This window comes from Hippopotamus amphibius, chromosome 2 (genome assembly GCF_030028045.1).
Source record: "Hippopotamus amphibius kiboko isolate mHipAmp2 chromosome 2, mHipAmp2.hap2, whole genome shotgun sequence".
NCBI lineage: Eukaryota > Metazoa > Chordata > Mammalia > Artiodactyla > Hippopotamidae > Hippopotamus > Hippopotamus amphibius.
Window position 1 is genome coordinate 97,075,200 of NC_080187.1, and position 19,469 is coordinate 97,094,668.

General features: G+C 41.0%; 1 protein-coding gene and 1 long non-coding RNA gene across 7 annotated transcripts in view; both read right to left on the minus strand.

Moving 5' to 3' along the window:
• The window catches only part of JAK2 (Janus kinase 2), a 135,794-nt gene extending 134,185 nt beyond the window's left edge, over positions 1 to 1,609 (minus strand). The window contains exons 1-2 of one of the 6 annotated variants that reach the window (XM_057721633.1): positions 968 to 1,608; positions 519 to 600 (exon numbers count right to left, since the gene is read on the minus strand). The gene's annotated coding sequence lies outside the window, so the exon portion shown is untranslated. Of the gene's footprint in view, positions 1 to 518; positions 601 to 909 lie in introns of all 6 variants that reach the window. The other 5 variants (XM_057721627.1, XM_057721626.1, XM_057721635.1 and 2 more) reach the window with 5 other exon arrangements.
• A 943-nt stretch (positions 1,610 to 2,552) lies between these two features.
• LOC130845051 (uncharacterized) overlaps positions 2,553 to 19,469 on the minus strand; it is a 77,676-nt gene continuing 60,759 nt past the window's right edge. The window contains exon 3 of the long non-coding RNA XR_009051316.1: positions 2,553 to 2,618. This is a non-coding gene — a long non-coding RNA (uncharacterized LOC130845051). The remainder of the gene's footprint in view (positions 2,619 to 19,469) is intronic.

Sequence of the window (19,469 nt, forward strand, 5' to 3'; positions counted from 1 at the left end):
TACTCTGCCTCTACCCGTTCATTCAGAGAAAAGGAGTTTCTCCTGACAGATTAATAACCACCAGAAAGCAAAATGGATAAATTCAACCGACACAGCAAACTCAAGCAGATAAAACCATCCAGGAAGCATTCAATGTGGTAGCAGAAACCCCAGCAAGAGCAGCTAACGTGTCCTCTCAATGGCTATCTCTTATTACTTGAAAATGTTCCTCGTTCAAAGACTAAGAATCTTTGTCGGCTTGAAGAGAAAGGGTAACGGGCAACGTTTACTCTGCAAAGAAAGACAATGTACAATCAGCAGAGAAACAAACAATGAATGTTTCTTAAAGGATCCAAGAGCAACAATAAACCCCAAATTTACCCTCCCAGAGCAACATTCAAAGTTCAGCACTACCATTTTCAAAGGAGTAAGCAACAACGAGCCCTGCCTGTCGACACAAGCTTCCTACGCACAACAGGTCGAGAAACCCTCGTCTTTACTGCAGCGAAAACGGAGGGCAGCCAGAATCGCATACCCACCTTCGCGGGAAGGGGAGGAAGGGGCCTCTTCTGCAGAAAAGAAACAGAGATCACATCTTGTTGCCTTGCCTGCTTCCGAAACCTAAAAAAAAAAAAAGGGCAGTTACTACCGCTGAAATCCAGGGGGAATAGATGCTCTTTTCTAGGCTGTTCAAATGTCTAGAAAATTTTAAAGAGGGATAAGTAAAGGGGGAGGAGGACTATCAGGCACAGAAGGATGCAAATATCAACAGCAAGACACTCCGCTGTAGGTTTCCTTCTAAAGGGGAGAATGTTACGCCGAGAAGTTTACTGCCACTAGCAGGAGGAAAGCGGAGGTCAGGCGGTGGAAGCGAGGGTGGAGAGACAACTGCTGCCCTCCACCCGGAGCTCAGACAGCAATAACACCCACCCGCTGCACGGCTCGGGCGACGAGGACGCGCCCCCAAGCCCGCAGGGACTGCTCCTACCCGGCGCCTCCGGCCGGCCGCGGTCTTCGAAGCCCCTGGAGCCGGCAAGGGTCCGAGCGTCCGCCAGGCTGGGCCCTCGGGGGCCCTCCCGTGCGGGTGCGGCTCCCACTCACATCCCTCGCGGCGAGGTCCGGGCCTCTCCCCGCGCGGCAGGAGCAGCCCTCCGCCCCGACGCGCGCCGCAAGTCTGGGCCCAGGGGCCGAGCGGCCGAGGCGGCAGCGCGAACTGCCAAGCGAGCCGGGCGCCGGCCCAGCCTGTCAGCGCCCAGGGAGGCCGTTAGCGGCGGCCACTGCCGCCCCCTTCTGCTCCTCTTCCTCTCTCCTTCCTGCAGCCCACACCACTCCCACTTCGGGCAGCCGGGAAGCCCGTCACAGTCGTCGTCTCCACCCTCTCTCGAGCCACACCGTCTTCTCAGCGCCGCAGGCGACACTGGTTGGGACGTCCTGTTCACGTCCAACTCAGCCTCCCAGTTGGCCTCGGGTCCCGCGGCCTGTTCACGGCTCACTGAGGCCGCCTCAGGGCCGGGCGGGGGCGGGGTGGGCGCCTGGCGCGCGCCCCCGGACTGCGCGTGCGCGCGTGCGCCGCTCCACCTAGGCCGCGCTTTCCCCGGCGCGCGCCGGCGGGACTGACGGGGACTGGCTGCGCAGGACCGTGGCTTCTCGCGAAGCCGGCGGGCGTGCGCGGGAGATTCCCGCGGTGGCCGTGGGCGGGCGGGGAACTTGAGCTGGGCGGGGCCCTCCGCAGATGGGCGTGTGCGTAGCCGCCGCTCGCCGTGAAGGCGGCTGGGAATGAGTCAGCCAGGCCGGGAAGGCGCCCCCTGCGCACCACCAGGCACCGCACAGAGCCTTTCCCCTCCCGCGCACTGTTGTCTTTTTCTGCTTTTGCCTCCACGTTCGGGGTGCAGCAAATCTGCCCCTCCACAGTCCAGGCCGCTAGGCCGAGGGAAGTAGCGCCGAGGGTTGGGGTAACGCGTTTATAAGGCACCGTTTCGCGCCAGTGCAGTTCCGAGCGCCTGATTCGAATCAGGCACCTCTCCTGGAAGGGGGTGAGGGTGGGATGAGGTGCCCAGATGCCTGCAGAATGGCGGCAAGGCCAGGCAAATGAGGAGAAACAACTTCCGCCGTATCAAAGAGCCTCATCCATTCATTCAACATTTACAGAACACCTACTGTGTGCCAGGCTATAGGACCCCAAGAATGCTGTGTGAACACAGCCCACCTACTCCTTCCCCTATAGGAGCTTGTATTCTAATAATGCGACAAAAATACCTTAAATTTATCAATATAATGTGCAAGAGTATAATTGCCACTAGGAAAAGTAAAGGAGCAGGAAGTGAGGAGGCGGTGTGCTATATTAGTTAAGAGTGGCCAGCAAAGACCTCCCAAAGTAACTAACATTTCAGCAGGATCTGAAGGATGAGGATGAGCCAGTCCTGCGGCTATCTGGGAAAGAGTTTCATGCAGAAACATTAGCAAAGGCAAAGACCCTGAGAAGGGAATGTGCTTGGCAAGTTCAAGGACCGGGAAAGAGGTCACTGTGGCTGGAGGACAGGGAAAGAAGGGGCAGCGGTAAGAGGTGAGGCTGAAGAAGTAGCCCGTGACCCAACTGTGTAGGGCCTTTTTCACTCATCATCAGCCTTCTTTCTGTCAACCTGAAAAAAAAAAAACATGTATTTATAGTCTGTTTCCCCATACAAATGATGCTGTGATTCAGATCGAGCTTGTATTTAATGGTTTCTTTAAATAAACCTCACCAAAGCAACTCCTGCACTTCTTACATAAGACCCATTGCAAAAGGTCTTTGAGCAAATGATAGCAGGATAGGAAATGACTTGAATTCACACTGACTTCTTTTAAGTAAATAATGAACTAGAGCCCTGTTTTTCTCCTCAGAAGGGATTTACAGGGGAACTGCATTCCTATGGAGTCTGTCTTACAAACAAAATATGCTGGAGAGTTCTTTGTTGTTGTTGTTGTTTAATCTCTTTTTAATTTCTAAAAAGAAGTTAGAAATAGGAGTTGTGACTCAATAGCAAATCTAAAATCTGCTAATAATATTAAAACTGAAATTACAAACAACCACCATGAGAGTTCCCTTTTCCTGCAAACAAAAGCTGTTACTGGAGTAGAAACCAGAACACAGACCCACATAAAGAACATAAAGTGCTGAAGGTGGCTTTAATGTTAGGGTTAAAATAAAAAGCATCTGAACTGTGGAAATGGAAGCATTCTCTTCTGGGGCAGAGGGGAAGACTGTTTAAGAACTCTGAACAGTACAGATACATTAACTGTAGTAAATGATGTTTCTATATTTTGCAATGATGTGTTTATTCCACCTGGTATGGTATCTGGTACTGTCTACTGCCTTTTTTCAGGGAAAAGCCATTTGTAACTAGTAAATACTGAGGGTTTCTTGTGGGGGAAGGGATTCTTTTTATATTAGTGATTTGGATAGGGAAGACAGGGTGGACAAAGGAAATATATTAATTATAGGCTTATTATAGACTTGAGAAATCAATCTACTCACCCAGAGAGATAAAGTGACTTGCTTAGTGTCATTCTGATAGTGAAAGCCTCTCTCCTCACTAAGATACTATGATTTTAAGCCAATATTACCCTGGAATGTTTAGCTCTTTTCATTCTGCAGAGAACTTCTTAACTCTTTATGTGATCCCTGGTAGTGGCATAGCTAGAAACTTGCTCCCAGGGCAAATATTTCAGAAAGTTTCCTCTATTCTTTGACAAAGATAAAAGAGAGTTCCAAGACATTTGACCAAGTCTTTCAAGACATCCTTTCACACAATATGGAGAAATAAGAAATGTGAGTTGGGTTGGATGATAACACATTTAGATTCAAAACTGATTGTATGGCCATATCTCAAGGTAAAAATTAGCAGCCAGTTGTCAAGTATGGGGTGTTGTGCCACAGGTTCTTTCATTACTTTGTAGAATATGGTGGCAGTGGTTCTTGACTGCCATTTCCCAACCCACACCTGCAACAAGACTGACAGTACATTGATGGGACTTTGGCATTTACTTCTTTTTAAAGTCCTTAAGTGGTTTCCATGCAAAGGTTGGAAATCCATGTTTCGGGGTTTAGGAACTTAAGCTTGAGAGTCTGGCCGACCCAAGTTTGAATCACTGTTTTCACCAAGGAAATCATTTAAATTTTCTAAGCTTCCATTTTCTCATCGGTATAAGAGGATAAGAATATCTTCCTTGAAGAGTTGTTTTGAAGATTAGATGAAAAAGTATTTTTAAACCCTTAGCACAGTTATTAAGTGCCTATTATGGCTGTGGTGAGGACAATTTATAGATATCATCAAGTTGGGAAGTATGAAAAATATGCTGGATTTTCTCAGTAACCTTGACGCATTTGTCACAAATTTATTGCATGACACAGAACTGTGTGGGCAGGAATGACAAGGGCTGAGTTGATAAATAAAAAGACCTGAATTTGTATTTTAAAAAAAACAACTATGCCATTAACTGATGAAATAATGAGAACATCCTTAAGAGAAGCATAAATGTGAGAGCAGAAAAAGATATAGAAAAGTCCTTCCCCTTGGAAGGGGAAATAGGCTCAAGCAAAAGATTGGGGATAGATCCACAAGTTAGTTTCCTTCCTTCCAGGATAAAGAAGATATACTTTTCTGAAGTCATCAGCTATGGAGAGAGGCTGATTTATTCCAGGTCTAGTAATATAAGCCAAAAGACAAAGTCAGGAGTGTAAATCAGGTAGACGAGCAAGCAATGTTTTTTACTTTGAATCATCCAGATATTTTAGGACTATTCATTTCAAAGTTTGGTTGGATATGGCAAAAAAAAATTTTTTTTTCAAAATCTCCTCTGTACTTTATCATATCTCTATCTCTACATTAGTCCTTTCATCCTTCATTATAGTCGCAAAGAAAAAGGTGTTCCTGGCAAGCAGGTCCCTTCTTCCCTTGAGATAACTGGATAAGTTTAATGTTGGCACATAAAAACTAAAATAACTTCCCCATCTGTAAGCCAGGAATTAACGACCTCCTTCAGGTAAGGATGATTATTGGGCAAAATATGCAAAATGTCTATTATAATTATGTTCTACTTTACAAAAATTTTTAACGTAAAACATTTGAGGTATACTACAAATTCACTAAAAATATTTATAAAAGGACCCATACCAAGATTCACTCTTAAAAGTAGAAATTCCCCTGGCATAATTATTAGTTTACAGAGTGTTAATTCCTAAATCCTTATTTAGATTAAGGATTCTGCCCTCTTTCTTTGAGAACTGTTCTCTTCACCCAGAGTAGTCAGTCTCTAGAGCCTGTGCTATGGTTTGTGGCCCTGCCTGCCACACTGCTTAATTGCACTATGATTGCACCTGACTCAGGTTGAGCCATTCATTGTCTCCCTCCTGAGGAAGCTAGAACCGGGATTTAAAGACAGTTGCTCATACTTTTTTGTTCTCTTAAAGTGAAGTTATCCATGCTCTAAAATTATGGCTGCCATTGTAAGGTTGCCATCTGCATTCATGTACACGGAGTTGCACAGAAAGCTGACTTGCTTTAGGAGAAAAGAATTGACACAGACAGAAGAGCAAAAAAGAGAGTTCACCAGGAATGAATCCTCTTAGTTTTTCAGCTTCCTCTTCCTTATAAGGCCCAAAGGAACTTCCTGTATTTGGTATCTTAAAAATACTTCCTTATGACAAATTTCACTTGAATCAGACCTAGTAATGTCAGAGTACTTGCAATGAAATAACCTGGAGTGAGACAGATATTACAGTACACTAATGAGAAGAAAAGAAAAAGAAAGGAGAAAAATACTCTTCAAATTACAACAGGGAAAATGTATGTCTTTTTTTTTTTTTTTTTTTTTTTGGTAATATGAGGTCCTTTCATTTTTTTTTTTGTTTTTTTGTGATTCAAAATTTTTGGAGATTACATTCTGTTTAAAGTTATTATGAAACATTGGCTATATCCCCTGTGCTGTATTGTATGTCTTTTAAAAATCCAATTTACCCACCAATTTTAGAATTCGATCTTTAATCATAAAGTCAAGTATAACTATACAAATGTTAGTCACAATCTAAGACATTATACAGAACCCATCGGTTAGCAGAAAATAAAGATACCTCCTCCTATAAAACATCACTCCTGTCACCACTGTTCAATATTCTTTTCTCAATTGCTTCATTCTACTTTCTCTGTAATAATAATTTTGTGAGTTTTCTGGGCCATAGCTATAAAAATTGCTATGTTTTTAAATTGCTAATAGAAAGTTATTCTCCTGGTTTTTCTCAGTTTCAGTTTGAGGAATGTAGGGTGGTATATTAGTTTCCTTGACTAGTGAAACAAAACATCACAAACTGGGGGCTTAAAACACCAGAAATTTATTTTTTCACAGTTTTGGAGGCTAGAAGTCCAAAATCAAGGTGCTGGGAGTGCCATGCTCCCTCCAAAGCCTCTAGGGAAGGTTTCTTCCTTGCCCCTTCCAGCTTCTGGTAGCCCCAGGTCACTCCACTCTATCTACACTACTGACCAAAGGAAAATCTAATTTGATATTAAAGTATCATAATGATGTGGTTAAATACTCTGAATTTTAGTGTTACCTATGAAATACAGAAATAGGCCAGAAAATGCTGCATGACATAGTTCTCAATTTTAACTTCCACTCCTAACTGGTTACATACCTCCAATGTCTATAATTTGTCCTTAACTGGATCTTTTTCCCCCTTTTTCTTTCCCTTGATGCCTTCTCTTCCTAAGGTTTTGAGGCTGTGCTCCTTTATCTCTACAACATGAGAGCTGATCAAAGGGAAAATCAGTGTTCTCCTCCTCACCCGGCAGTTCGCACTGAGGAAGTACCTTCTTTCGGGTACTCTTACTTTATCCGCATTTCTGTCCTCTTAGTTCTCTTCTGGACCTAAGATCTATCACAGTGACCTATGCCTGAATATGGTTACCTGAAAATTTTTTCTTAAACTCTTTTGGACATAGTCTTTTGGACTATGTCTTTTTGGACTATTGTTGAGATTATTCTAATTTAAAGCACTATGAGGTACTTTAAAGCCCACTGAATCAGTCTTATGCAAAAGTCATACATTTTAAATAACTGTTATTAATAACTGAGCAGACTTCAACCCATTTATTACAGGTTGAATTCTGTCCCCCAACAAAGTTATGTTGAAGTGCTAACCTCCTGTACCTGTGACATGTGGAAATACGATCTTTATTTGTAATTAGGTTAAGATGAGGTCATTAGGGTGGGCCATAATCCAACAGACCAGTGTCTTTATGAGTAGAGAAGACAGAGACAACAGGGAGAAAACAACCACGTGAAAGGAAGGCAGAGATTGGAGTGATACATTTATAGCCAAGGAACACCTGGGGCTACCAGAAGCTGGAAGAGACAAGGAAGAAACCTTCCCTAGAGGCTTTGGAGGGAGCATGGCATTCCCAACACCTTGATTTTGGGCTTCTCGCCTCCAAAACTGTGAAAAAATAAATTTCTGGTGTTTTAAGCCCCCTGTTTGTGATGTTTTTTTTTTTTTTTTATATGTTGATTTTATTTAATTTAATTAATTTATTTTATTTTATTTATTTTATTGGTTGTGTTGGGTCTTTTTTGCTGTGCGTGAGCTTTCTTTAGTTGCGGTGAGTGGGGGCTACTCTTAGTTGTGGTGCGTGGGCTCCTCATTGCCGTGGCTTCTCTTGTTGGGGAGCACGAGCTCTAGGCGCGTGGGCTTCAGTAGTTGCAGCATGTGGGCTCAGTAGTTGTGGCTCACGGGCTCTAAAGCGCAGGCTCAGTAGTTGTGGCTCATGGGCTTAGTTGCTCCATGGCATGTGGGATCTTCCTGGAGCAGGGCTTGAACCCGTGTCCCCTGCATTGGCAGGCGGATTCTTAACCACTGCGCCACCTAGGAAGCCCGTTTGTGATGTTTTGTTTCACTAGTCAAGGAAACTAATATACCACCCTACATTCCTCAGACTGAAACTGAGAAAAACCAGGAGAATAACTTTCTTCTTTCATCCACACCTAATACTGTCTCCCACTGAACACTGATATAACTATTCATTTGGAGAAAAAAAACAAATACTATTTCTTTGGTTTCTCCTTTTGTGTAATGGTGGTTTTGTTTTTTGACTTTTGTTTTGGTTTGGTTTGAGTTTTTTTTCCTCTGTCACCTTCATCTGTTATAAATCAAGCATGAGATGATGTAATAGTCCTTAGACAAACTCTTTTGGCTAGGAGCTCTAACGGCTACAAGAATTTTAGTGTTGTGTGTTTTCCACTGAGATACTAATTCAGCTCTGTTCCTACTCACAGGAAATGTTCTGGGAATCAACATCACTACAAGTGATAAAGTTTTTAGTAGGAATGATAACTTTGGAAAATTTTTTAAATAACTGCTAATTACTGGAATAGACATGTTTTAAGACTCATGAAAGCTTATCTTGTACATTTTAGCATCTATTAAAGGGCTTTTAAGTACATTTGTTGAGCAAGCTACTTTTTTCTTTTTTGATCCCAAAGTAAACATTAATACATACTATTTGCGGTAAATCCAACTAATGGAAGATAAAGTATACAAAGTGTAAGTTCCTCTTGATCCTCTTTTCCTAGCCCTCTTTACTTCCCAGAGGTAGCCACTGAGAACTATTTGGTGTGTAGCTTTTCAGAATTTTTTCTAAGCTTTTTCCTACTTATTTCCTATAGATTGAACTCTATAAACCAAATAGACAGTTCTATACTTTTTTGTGTTGCCATTTTTTCACTTAACACTTCCTGGAGATCTTTCATTTCAATATTTATTGTTTTCCCTCATTCTTTTTAAATTTTACACAGTGTCCAATAAAATGGGTAATCATAACTTACTAAATAATTCCCCCATTTATGAACATTTAGGTTTGTAATTTTCACAGTTATAAAGTGCTAAATTCAAATATTACTGTACCTACATTCCACAGGCACAAAAGTATTCCCTAGCATAGACAATTAGACTCGCTGGGTCAAAAGAAATATATATTTAAAATTTGAGACTTTCCTGGCGGTCCAGTGGTTATGAATCTGCCTCCCAATGCGGGGGAAGTGAGTTTGATCGCTGATCAGGGAACTCAGATCCCACATGTCACAGGGCAATTAAGCCCATTTGCCTCAACTCCTGAGCCCGCGCACTCTGGAGCCTACATGCTCTGAACCCGCATGCCACAACTAGAGAGAAGCCCGAGGGCCCCAATGATCCTCTGCGCCACAACTAGGACCTGACACAGCCAATAAATAAATAAATAAATTTTAAAATTTGGTGCTATTGCCAAATTGGCTTTCAAAAATCTCATACTAGTATATCAATGCCCATTTCTCTATAATCTAACTGTGGATATTATGAATCTTTAATTTTAGGTAATTTTAATTCCAAATGACATTCATTCCATCTATCAACAAATATTTTTTTAAAGACCTATTATATGACAAGTAGTCTGCAAATGTTAGACACTCACAAGTTTGTTACACAGCCACTATTCTACCTATCCTTGCCTCCGTGATTTGTCTTCAATATATTTTAAAGTAGACATAACATTAGATTATAAAATTCACCAACCATCTTGATCAAGCAAGTAATTATTCAATCCCTTTCAAATATGCTTTTGAAATTAGCTTCCTTGTACCATTTTTCTTATGGGGAAAACGCTCATGAAGTAACAAAGGTCAGAGATTTTTACTAGCTGGGTTTCTTTTTTTTTTTTTTTTTAATATTTATTTATTCATTTACACATTTGGCTGTGCCAGGTCTTAGCTGTGCCATGTGGGATCTTTAGTTGCAGCATGAGAGATCTTTTAGTTGCAGTACGTGGGATCTAGTTTCCTGACCAGGGATGGAACCTGGACCCCCTGCATTGGGAGTGCAGAGTTTTAACCACTGGACCACTGGGGAAGTCCCCTAGCTGGGGATTTTTTTATTCAACCTTTCTGTTTCCTAGTCTCCACAATGAAAGTAATAGGGATGCCTACCTTTTAGAACTAACTTCAGGTTTTAGTGAGATAACATAGAGAAAACAACAAATTCCTAATAATAACAGGTAATGTCAGAGTGCGTGCAACACAGCAGTTATTCTTCAAGAGCTTCATATTAAATCATTTGAGCCTCACAACAACTCTAGGAGATGGCTACTTCTGTCACCTTCATTTCAAAAGTAAGAAATTGAGACACAGGAGAATAACTTTCCCAGGGTCTTCCAGAAATTCTGCAGAGGCAAGACTGAATCCCAGAAGATCTGGCTTCAGAGCTAATTCTCATATCAACTCCACTTTACTGTCTCCTGCATAGGTAATCAAGCAATAAATATTATTTCTTTTACTCTTCATGTGTTACACCAGAATCTGTAAGATATACATCCCCACCTACAGGATGCTAAATATGCTGATAGAAGATGATTCATTAAATTGTTAAGCTTTGTATTAACATATAAGGAATCAGGTAACATTATTTATACACAATGTATATATAACAAAGGCTTCTACCCAGGGATAAACTCTTGTTTGCTGGAACTGCTACCAGATGCTCCTATGTTGTAGAGCAGTAGTTCTCAAAATGTGATCCCTGGACCAGCAGTAACAGTGCTACCTGGGAACTTGTTACAAATGTAAATTCATGAGCCCCAACTCAGACCTCCTGTATCAAACTCTGGAAGTGAGGTCCAGTCACTTGTGTTCTAAACAAGACTTCCACATGACTCTGAGGCACGCTAAAGTTCAAGAACCACTGTTATGAGATCTTTTGAGCATGAGCTGCCCCATTCTCCTTGCGTAGCCCTGCAATAAACCTTTCTCTGCTGAAAAAACAAAAGATAAAAAACAAACAAATCACTATTGTAGAGAATCCATGTAATGGGTAAAGTGAAGAAAAAAAAAAAAAAGTAAGCCAGAGAGCTTAGGCTGACAATCACAATAAACAAGTCATGCACAGAACGGGGCGGGGCGGGGGGCGGGAGATGAAAGATGTGTGAGGCCCAGGTATAGTACCTGACTCGAGGGATGAACAAAAAGAAGAGATCTTTATTTCAAGTTTCTGCACTATGTGAAAGCAAATAAGCACCTTCATACCCTTTAAAAAAAAAAAAACCTCAAATTTTCTCTTTAATTACTCTTGGCTGTTAACCTGTACTTATTTGAATATGGTTACTATATGATGCCTAGACCATATAGGAGCACCCAGTTTTATGAAGATTACACTGTTATAATGCAATGGATTTAAATCAAATAGCACTGAGAAAACAATACAAATCAAATTCCAAAATCAGAAAGGGTTGATGCTGAAGAACCTTACAGATCACAGAGATCACAGATGAGATACAATCATCAAGTCTAAATATCATATTCTACAAGTTACAGAGGCTGCAAAGATGATGCAGCCCAAGAATGCACCTATTTTTTGTCTGGTAGGGTAGGGTAGAAAGAGTCTATTGCATAAGGACTCAAAGGCAGCCTTACAGACTGTGAAGCCAGGAAATATATCTGTTTCTTTCCCCACCACATATCCAGTATCAGTTAAAGTCTGACATGTCATAGATGCTACATAAATCTTGTCATATAAGTGAGTTAATGGAAAAGAACAATGGCAGGACAAAAATGCAGGTTCAGTGACCAAATCCTCTGTACAAATAATACCCTAAGCTATCAGGAAAAAGTTACCGCTTTACTTCCTGAGCAGAGGTCTGGATATGGAAGGAACTCACCCTAAGGCACAAATGCAAGGTTCAGAAGTTTAGCTTGGAGAAAATGACTGAGTATCAGGGGTGTAATGAGTGATAACTGAGTTAAGCACAGGATGGTGTTGTTCAAGATTACCCTCCAGCCCAGCCATCCAGCATCTGTGTCACAGTCAGGAAGGGAATGGAGAGACAGAGCTGTAATTGAGAACACACCAAATAAAATACTGATATATCCAGGGCCTTTATAAGAAACGGAGAGCTCAAGGTAGAGCTTTTTGTGGCTCGGTTATAGAACACAACCAGGGAGATATCCCACGGGAACACCTTGGTCCTAAGTTGTAGAAGTCAGAGTTGCTGCTCCAGGGAAGCCAAAATGGGTCATTACAAGAGCTACAATAGTAACCACAGCTGCAAGCAGGAATTAGGGCAGTGACCTTCGCTGGGCCCCTCCCTACCTTCCTATATCCACGTCTTGCTCCATCACATCCTTCAGGTGAGATGTAATTGAAACTGCAATGTCTCCCAGCCCCCAGCACTCCCTACACCAGTATCCTGATTTGTTTTTCTCCATGACACTCATTACCATTTCACATACAATATATTTTATTTATTTGTTTGTCTGTCTTCCCTTTAGAAAGTGAGTTCCATGTCTGTTATATTCATACTGTATGCCTTAGCACCTAGGACAATGCACGGTACATGATAGGTGCCAATAAATATCTATTGAATGAATGAACTTTTCATGGTTTTTGCTATGCATTCTATTAGGTAAGTATTATCTCTCTTTTACAGACAAGAAATGAAACTCAGCAAAGTTAACTGGCCCGAAGTAACATGACCTGTAAGTATTAAAGTTGCTATTTGATGCTAGCTCTGTCTCCCTACAAAGATGTTCTCTTAAAGTAGATGTCATTTGAGCTTAAAAAATGGGTAGTACTGGAACTATTTTCATAACTCATATTGTTTCTTTTAAAAATCTGCATTATGTTCTATAGCTGTAACCTCCATGTTTACTCTTAGTCCTACAATAAAAGAGATTCAACATTCATCAGTCATTCTGCTATAGTTTCTTCATCTCTCAGTTCATCCTTTAGTAGTTTCTTCTAAAAGGGCTCAGGAGGGAATTCCCTGGCGGTCCAGTGGTTAGGGTTTGGCGCTTTCACTGCCAGGACTTGGGTTTGATGCCTGGTTCGATCCCTGTTGAGGGAACTAAGATCCCACAAGCTGAGTAGTGTGGCAAAAAAACAGAAAACAAAAAAAGAACAACCTACGGGCTTCCTAGGTGGTGCAGTGATTAAGAATCCGCCTGCCAATGCAGGGGACACGGGTTCAATCCCTGCTCCAGGAAGATCCCACATGCTGCGGAGCAACTAAGCCCATGCACCACAATTACTGAGCCTGCGCTTTAGAGCCTGTGAGCCACAACTATTGAGCCCATGTGCTGCAACTACTGAAGCCCATGCACCTAGAGCCCATGCTCCGCAACAAGAGAGGCCATGGCAATGAGGAGCCCGTGCACCACAACTAAGAGTAGCCCCCACTGACCACAATTAAAGAAAGCCAGTGCACAGCAAAAAAGACCCAACACAGCCAATAAAATTAATTAATTAATTAATTAATTAATTAATTAAAAAGAAAAAGAAAGATAAAAAAAAAAAAGAACAACCTAGAAAGGCTCAGGAGAACTAGGATGTATAAGGTAGGGTCCTATGAGAAGCAGATGTCAGGATAAAATTAGATGTGCAAGAGATTTATTAGGAGAAACATTTGTGAAGGGTAAAGGGAAAAGAGAGCAGGTGTAGGTGCAGAGAGCCTTCAGACCATGATGCAAGCCTGAGACCTGGGGAGAAATAGAAGGAATAAAAGAGGATTGGGTAGTTCCTCAAAGGGTTAAACATAGAGCTATCATATGGACTAACAATTCCACTCCTAGGTATAGACACAAGAGAAGTGAAAACAAATATCCCTTCAAAAACGTGTACACAAATGTTCATAGAAATATTATTCATAATAGGCAAAAAGTAGAAACAACTCAAATGTCTCTCAACTGATGGGTGAATAAATAAAATGTGGTGTATCCACACAATGACATATTGTCAGCAATAAAAAGGAAGTATTGATACATGCTACAACATGGATGAGCCTTGAAAACATGCTAAGTGAAAGAAGCCAGTCACAAATGACCACATAGTATATGACTGCTCTTATATGAATTGTCCAGAAGGGGCAAAGCTATAGAGACAGAAAGTAAATTAATGGTTGTCTAAGGCTGTAGGGGATGGGGAATTTGGAGCGTGATGGTTAAAGCACATGGGTTTCTTTGCGGGGTAATGAAAATGTTCTAACATTGATTGTGGTGATGGTTGTACAACTCTGTGAATATAATGAAAATGATTGAATTGTACACTGTAAACACATGGTGTATGGTATGTGAACTATATCTCCATAAAGATTTTTTAAATGAGAAAGAAAAACAGAGGATTGGATAGGAAGACTCAAAACTGCAGTACCACTCAGAAAGTCTTGACTGGGTCAACAGGGAGTCTTCAAGCAGAGATTGCCTGTTCGAGGAAGCGACCCATCCCTGGTACTCCCACCACGCTCAGTCACTGGCTAAGAGAAGCCTGAGGTGAGGTGGGCAGGGGAGGGGGGGCTCTCAGTGTAAACTCTGCAGTGAAACTAAAAGTGGATCAACTAGAGGCCATACGCCAACTACACATCTCCCAGGAGAGTCCCTTCAGCAGAGCACCTCCATGGCTGCCACAGAGTAAAAGAAAGTGGGCAACATGGGTACAATACTGACAGCTAAGTCTTCTGTTCACCAACTGATTCTAATTTTTTTTTCTATGCATAGGAAGCAAGATCATCAACTGACAGTGAATTTGGGTGGGAGAGGGTAGAGATGTTGAGGTTTGAAGATAAAAGAGAAGGCACAAAGAAGCCATCTGGAAGAATAGAAGGGTGACCCGACCAAGGAGATATAGTTTGGTAACCAAGCAGTGTTCAAAGCCCACTAGACATCTAAAATTTGAAGTTAGACTGGGGAACGTGGTTGTGGGTTTTTCTCTACCCACATTCAGCTGCATCAGACAAAGCTCAGAGTAAAGTTTAATTAAAACAGTGTTGGCGTTTTCCTGGATGAGTAAGAGGAAGTGAAAAAGAGGCAAGGAAGTTGACGGTGTATGCAAACAACTGATTATAATAGTTGATCATGGAACTTTAATTCGGTATGCAAGGAAGGGAAGATACGAGGTAGGTGAGGGCAACAGAAAACAATTCATGATTTGTCCAGTTGGGGATTGTTTGAAGGATTCTTGGAATTAGGGCACTTGAGAGAGTGACCTAGAAATAGAGGAGGTGGAACTACAGAAGGTAGTAGGGTGGCAGCTTCTCCTGTCAGCCTGCCAGCTCTATTCCTATTACAGTCATCCCTCAGTAACCAAGGGGGAACTGGTTCCAGGACAACCCTCGGATACCAAAATCTATGGATGCTCAAGTCCCTTATATAAAACAGCATAGTATTTGCATATAACCTATAAACATCCTCCCATATACTTTAACTCATCTGTATTACTTATAATACTTAACATACAATCTACATGTTATGTTAATAGTTGTAAACACAATATAAATGCTATGTAAATAGTTGCCTGCATGTGACAAATTCAAGTTTTGCTTTTTGAAACTTTCTGGAATCTTTTTTTCCTACTATTCTTAATCCACAGTTGGTGGAATCCATGTATGCAGAACCAATGTATACAGAGGGCCGACTATACTCCAAACAGGTTTTGCCTGTCAAATCAAGGTGTGCCTCATGCTTTAGAGAACTATCATCTGCTGATCTAGTCTGAGTTCAGCAGTCACAAGGATTCTTCTGTCACACAGTCCCCCCTCATATTCTGTGCTTCACGATTACAGGCATACCTCTGAGATGTTGAGGGTTCGGTTCTGCACCACAGCAATAAAGTGAGTCACATGAATTTTTTGGCTTCCCAGTGCACATAAAAGTTATGCTTATACTACACTGAGGTCTACTAAGTGTGCAATAGCATTATGTCTAAAAAAACAATGTACATACCTTAATTAAAAAATACTTTGTCGCTAAAAAATGCTAACCATCATCTTAACCTTCAGCAAGTGGTAATATTTTTGCTAGTGGAGGGTCTTGCCTTGATGTTGACGGCTGCTGACTGATCAGGGTGGTGGCTGCTGAAGGGTGGGGTGGCTGTGGCAATTTATCAAAATAAGACAACGATGACGTTTGCCTCATTGATTGACTCTTCCTTTCATGAACTATTTCTTGTAGCCTGCAATGATGTTTGATAGTATTTTATCCACAGTGGAACATCGTTCAAACTTGGAGTCGAACCTCTCAAACCCTATTGCTGCTTTATCAACTAAGTTTATATAGTATTCTAAGTCCTTGTTGTCATTTCAACAATCTCCACAGCGTCTTCACCAGCAGTAGCTTCCATCTCATGAAACCACTTTCTTTGCGCCTCCATAAGAAGCTATTCCTCATCCATTAAAGTTTTGTCGTGAGACTGGAGCAGTTCAGTCACAGCCTCAAGTTCCACTTCTGATTCTAGTTCCCTTGCTACTTCCACCACATCTGCAGTTCCCTCCTCCACCAAAGTCTTGAACCCCTTAAAGTCATCCATGAGGGCTGGAATCAACTTCTCACAAACCTCTGTAAGTGTTGATATTTTGACCTCTTCCCATGAATTATGAAAGTTCTTAATGGCATCTAGAATGGTCAGTCCTTCCCAGAAGGTTTTCAATTGACTTGGCCCAGATCTGTCAGCCTTACAAAATGTATTTCTTAAATAACAAAGCTTGAGGTCTAAATGACTCCTTGATCCATGGGCTTCAGAATGTATGTTGTGTTAGCAAGCATGAAAACAACATTAATCTCCTTGTACATCAGAGCTCCTGGGGTGACCAGCTGCCTTGTCAATGAGCAGTAATATTTTGAAAGGAATCTTTTTTTCTGAGCAGTAGGTCTCCACAGAGGGCTTAAAGTATTCAGTAAACCACATCATGAACAGACATGCTGTCATTCAGGCTTTGTGCTTCCATTTATAGAACACACACAGGGTAGATTTAGGATAGTTCTTAGGGGCCCTAAGATTTTCAGAATGGTAAATGAACATTGGCTTCAAATTAAACGCATCAGTTGCATTAGTCCCTAACAAGGGAGTCAGCCTGTCCTTGAAGCTTTGAAGCCAGGCATTGACTTCTCCTCTTTAGCTATGAAAATTCTAGATGCCATCTTCTTCCAATGTAAGGCTGTTCAGTCTACACTGAAAATCTGTTGTTTAGTGTAGCCACCTTCATCTTAGCTAGATCTGGATAACTTGCTGCAGCTTCTACATCAGCATCTGCTGCTTCACCTCACACCTTAAGACAATTTTTCTCTGAATTTTTGCATAATCACATATATTTCAATTTGGGAATAAAAATTATTTTCTCTGTTAATTTTGAATAGATCTTCTCATTGGTATTTCTATTTCCTAAAATTATGGCTGACTCATAAAAGTCAACAAAGTTTTTTTTAATAAATCATGAACAACTAAACCTAATGGCTACAAGCTATTATATAAATGAAGATTTCAAATGTATGCTCCACTTAAGTCTAACTGAATTCCTCAGAAAGGATTTCTTGTATTCCCTGTACATTGAATCAAAGGATTCCAATCTGTGCTCAGAGAGATCAGAGGTTGTATGGAAATGGTTCAGGGTTTCCAGACACAGTTGCATATCTTCCCATCAAATAAAAAAAAAATTCTTTAAGCAGCATTGTAAAATTTGTATAATTATTATGTCTGCTTTACACAATGGGTTTTGCAGATAAACTTTTTTTAAACTTCTATTGAGATACAGTTAACAGACAATAAACAGCATATATTTAGAGTGTACGATTTGGTATCCAAATCTCCCAATTCATTCACCGCCCAACCCTCCCCGCTTTCCCCACTTGGTGTCCACATGTTTGCTCTCTACATCTGTGTCTCTATTTCTGCCCTGCATTTCCTCTTTCATAGTTGTTAGCATTTGCCTTAGGTATTGAGGTGCTCCTATACTGGGTGCATATATATTTATAATTGTTATCTCCTATTCTTGGATGGATCCCTTGATCTTTATGTAATGTTCTTTCTTGTCTCTTGTAACATTTTTTTATTTTAAAGTCTATTTTATCTGATATGAGTATTGCTACTCCAGATTTCTTTTGATTTTCACTTGCATGGAATATCTTTTTCCATCCCCTCACTTTCAGTCTGTGTGTGTCCCTAGGTCTGAAGTGGGTCTCTTGTAGGCAGCATATACATGGGTCTTGTTTTTGTATCCATTCAGCCAGTCTGTGTCTTTCGGTTGGTGCTTTTAGTCCATTTACATTCAAGGTCATTATCAATATGTATGCTCCTATTACCATTTTCTTAATTGTTTTGTTTTTGTTTCTGTAGGTCCTTTTCTTCTATCTTGTTTCCCGCTTAGAGAAGTTCCTTTAGCATTTGTTGTAGGGCTGGTTTGGTGGTGCTGAATTCTCTTACCTGTTGCTTGTCTGTAAAGCTTTTGATTTCTCCGTCATATCTGAATGAGATTCTTGCTGGGTAGAGTATTCTTGGTTGTAGGTTCTTCCCTTTCGTCACTTGAAATATATCGTGCCACTCCCGTCTGGCTTGCAGAGTTTCTGCTGAGAAATCAGCTGTTAATCTTATGGGAATTCCCTTGTATGTTGTCTTTTTTCCCTTGTTGCTTTTAATAACTTTTCTCTGTCTTTAATTTTTGTCAATTTGACTACTATATGTCTTGGCGTATTTCTCCTTGGGTTTATCCTGCCTGGGACTCTCTGTGCTTCCTGCACTTGGGTAGTGATTTCCTTTCCCATGTTAGGGAAGTTTTCAACTAGAATCTCTTCCAATATTTTCTCGGGTCCTTTCTCTCTCTCTTCTCCTTCTGGGACCCCTATAATGAGAATGCTGGTGCATTTAACATTGTCCCAGAGGTCTCTTAGGCTGTCTTCAGTTCTTTTCATTCTTTTTTCTTTATTCTTTTCCATATCAGTGATTATCACCATTCTGTCTTCTAGGTCACTTATTCGCCCTTCTGCCTCAGTTAATCTGCTATTGGTTCCTTCTAGTGTATGTTTCATTTCAGTTATTGTGTTGCATATCTCTGTTTATTTGCTCTTTACTTCTTCTAGGTCTTTGGTAAACTTTTCAATCTTTGCATCTAGTCTTTTTTCAAAGTCCTGGATCATCTTCACCATCATTATTCTGAATTCTTTTTCTGGAAGGGTGCCTATCTCCTCTTCATTTAGTTGCTTCTCTGGGGTTTTATCCTGTCCCTTCATCTGGTACAAAGCCCTCTGCTTTTTCATTTTCTCTATCTTTCTGTGGCTGTGGTTTTCAGTTCCACAAGATGAAATACTGCTGATACTGCTTGATACAGCTTTTCGCCTTCTTGTGGAGGAAGCTATCTAGGAGGCTCCTGCGTGCTGCCTGATGGGAGGGACTCTGCAGATAAATTTTTAAAGAACTCTGCCACTGCTCTAGTATGGTGAACTAATGCTCGAATGTTTTTAAAAACCTGTCTGACAAGTGGTTCTATCTGAAACATTTCAGTATTACCTGGGACAACACATTTTCCCCTAATTGTTTAATTAAGTTTCCCAAATACAATATCATCTTCTACCAGCATTTTAAGTGCAGGCTAATTAATTATAATTAACTATCTTAAAGTATGGACCTCTATATGAAATCTTATATTCTATCTTTTTATTTTCTTAATTGAAGATTCATC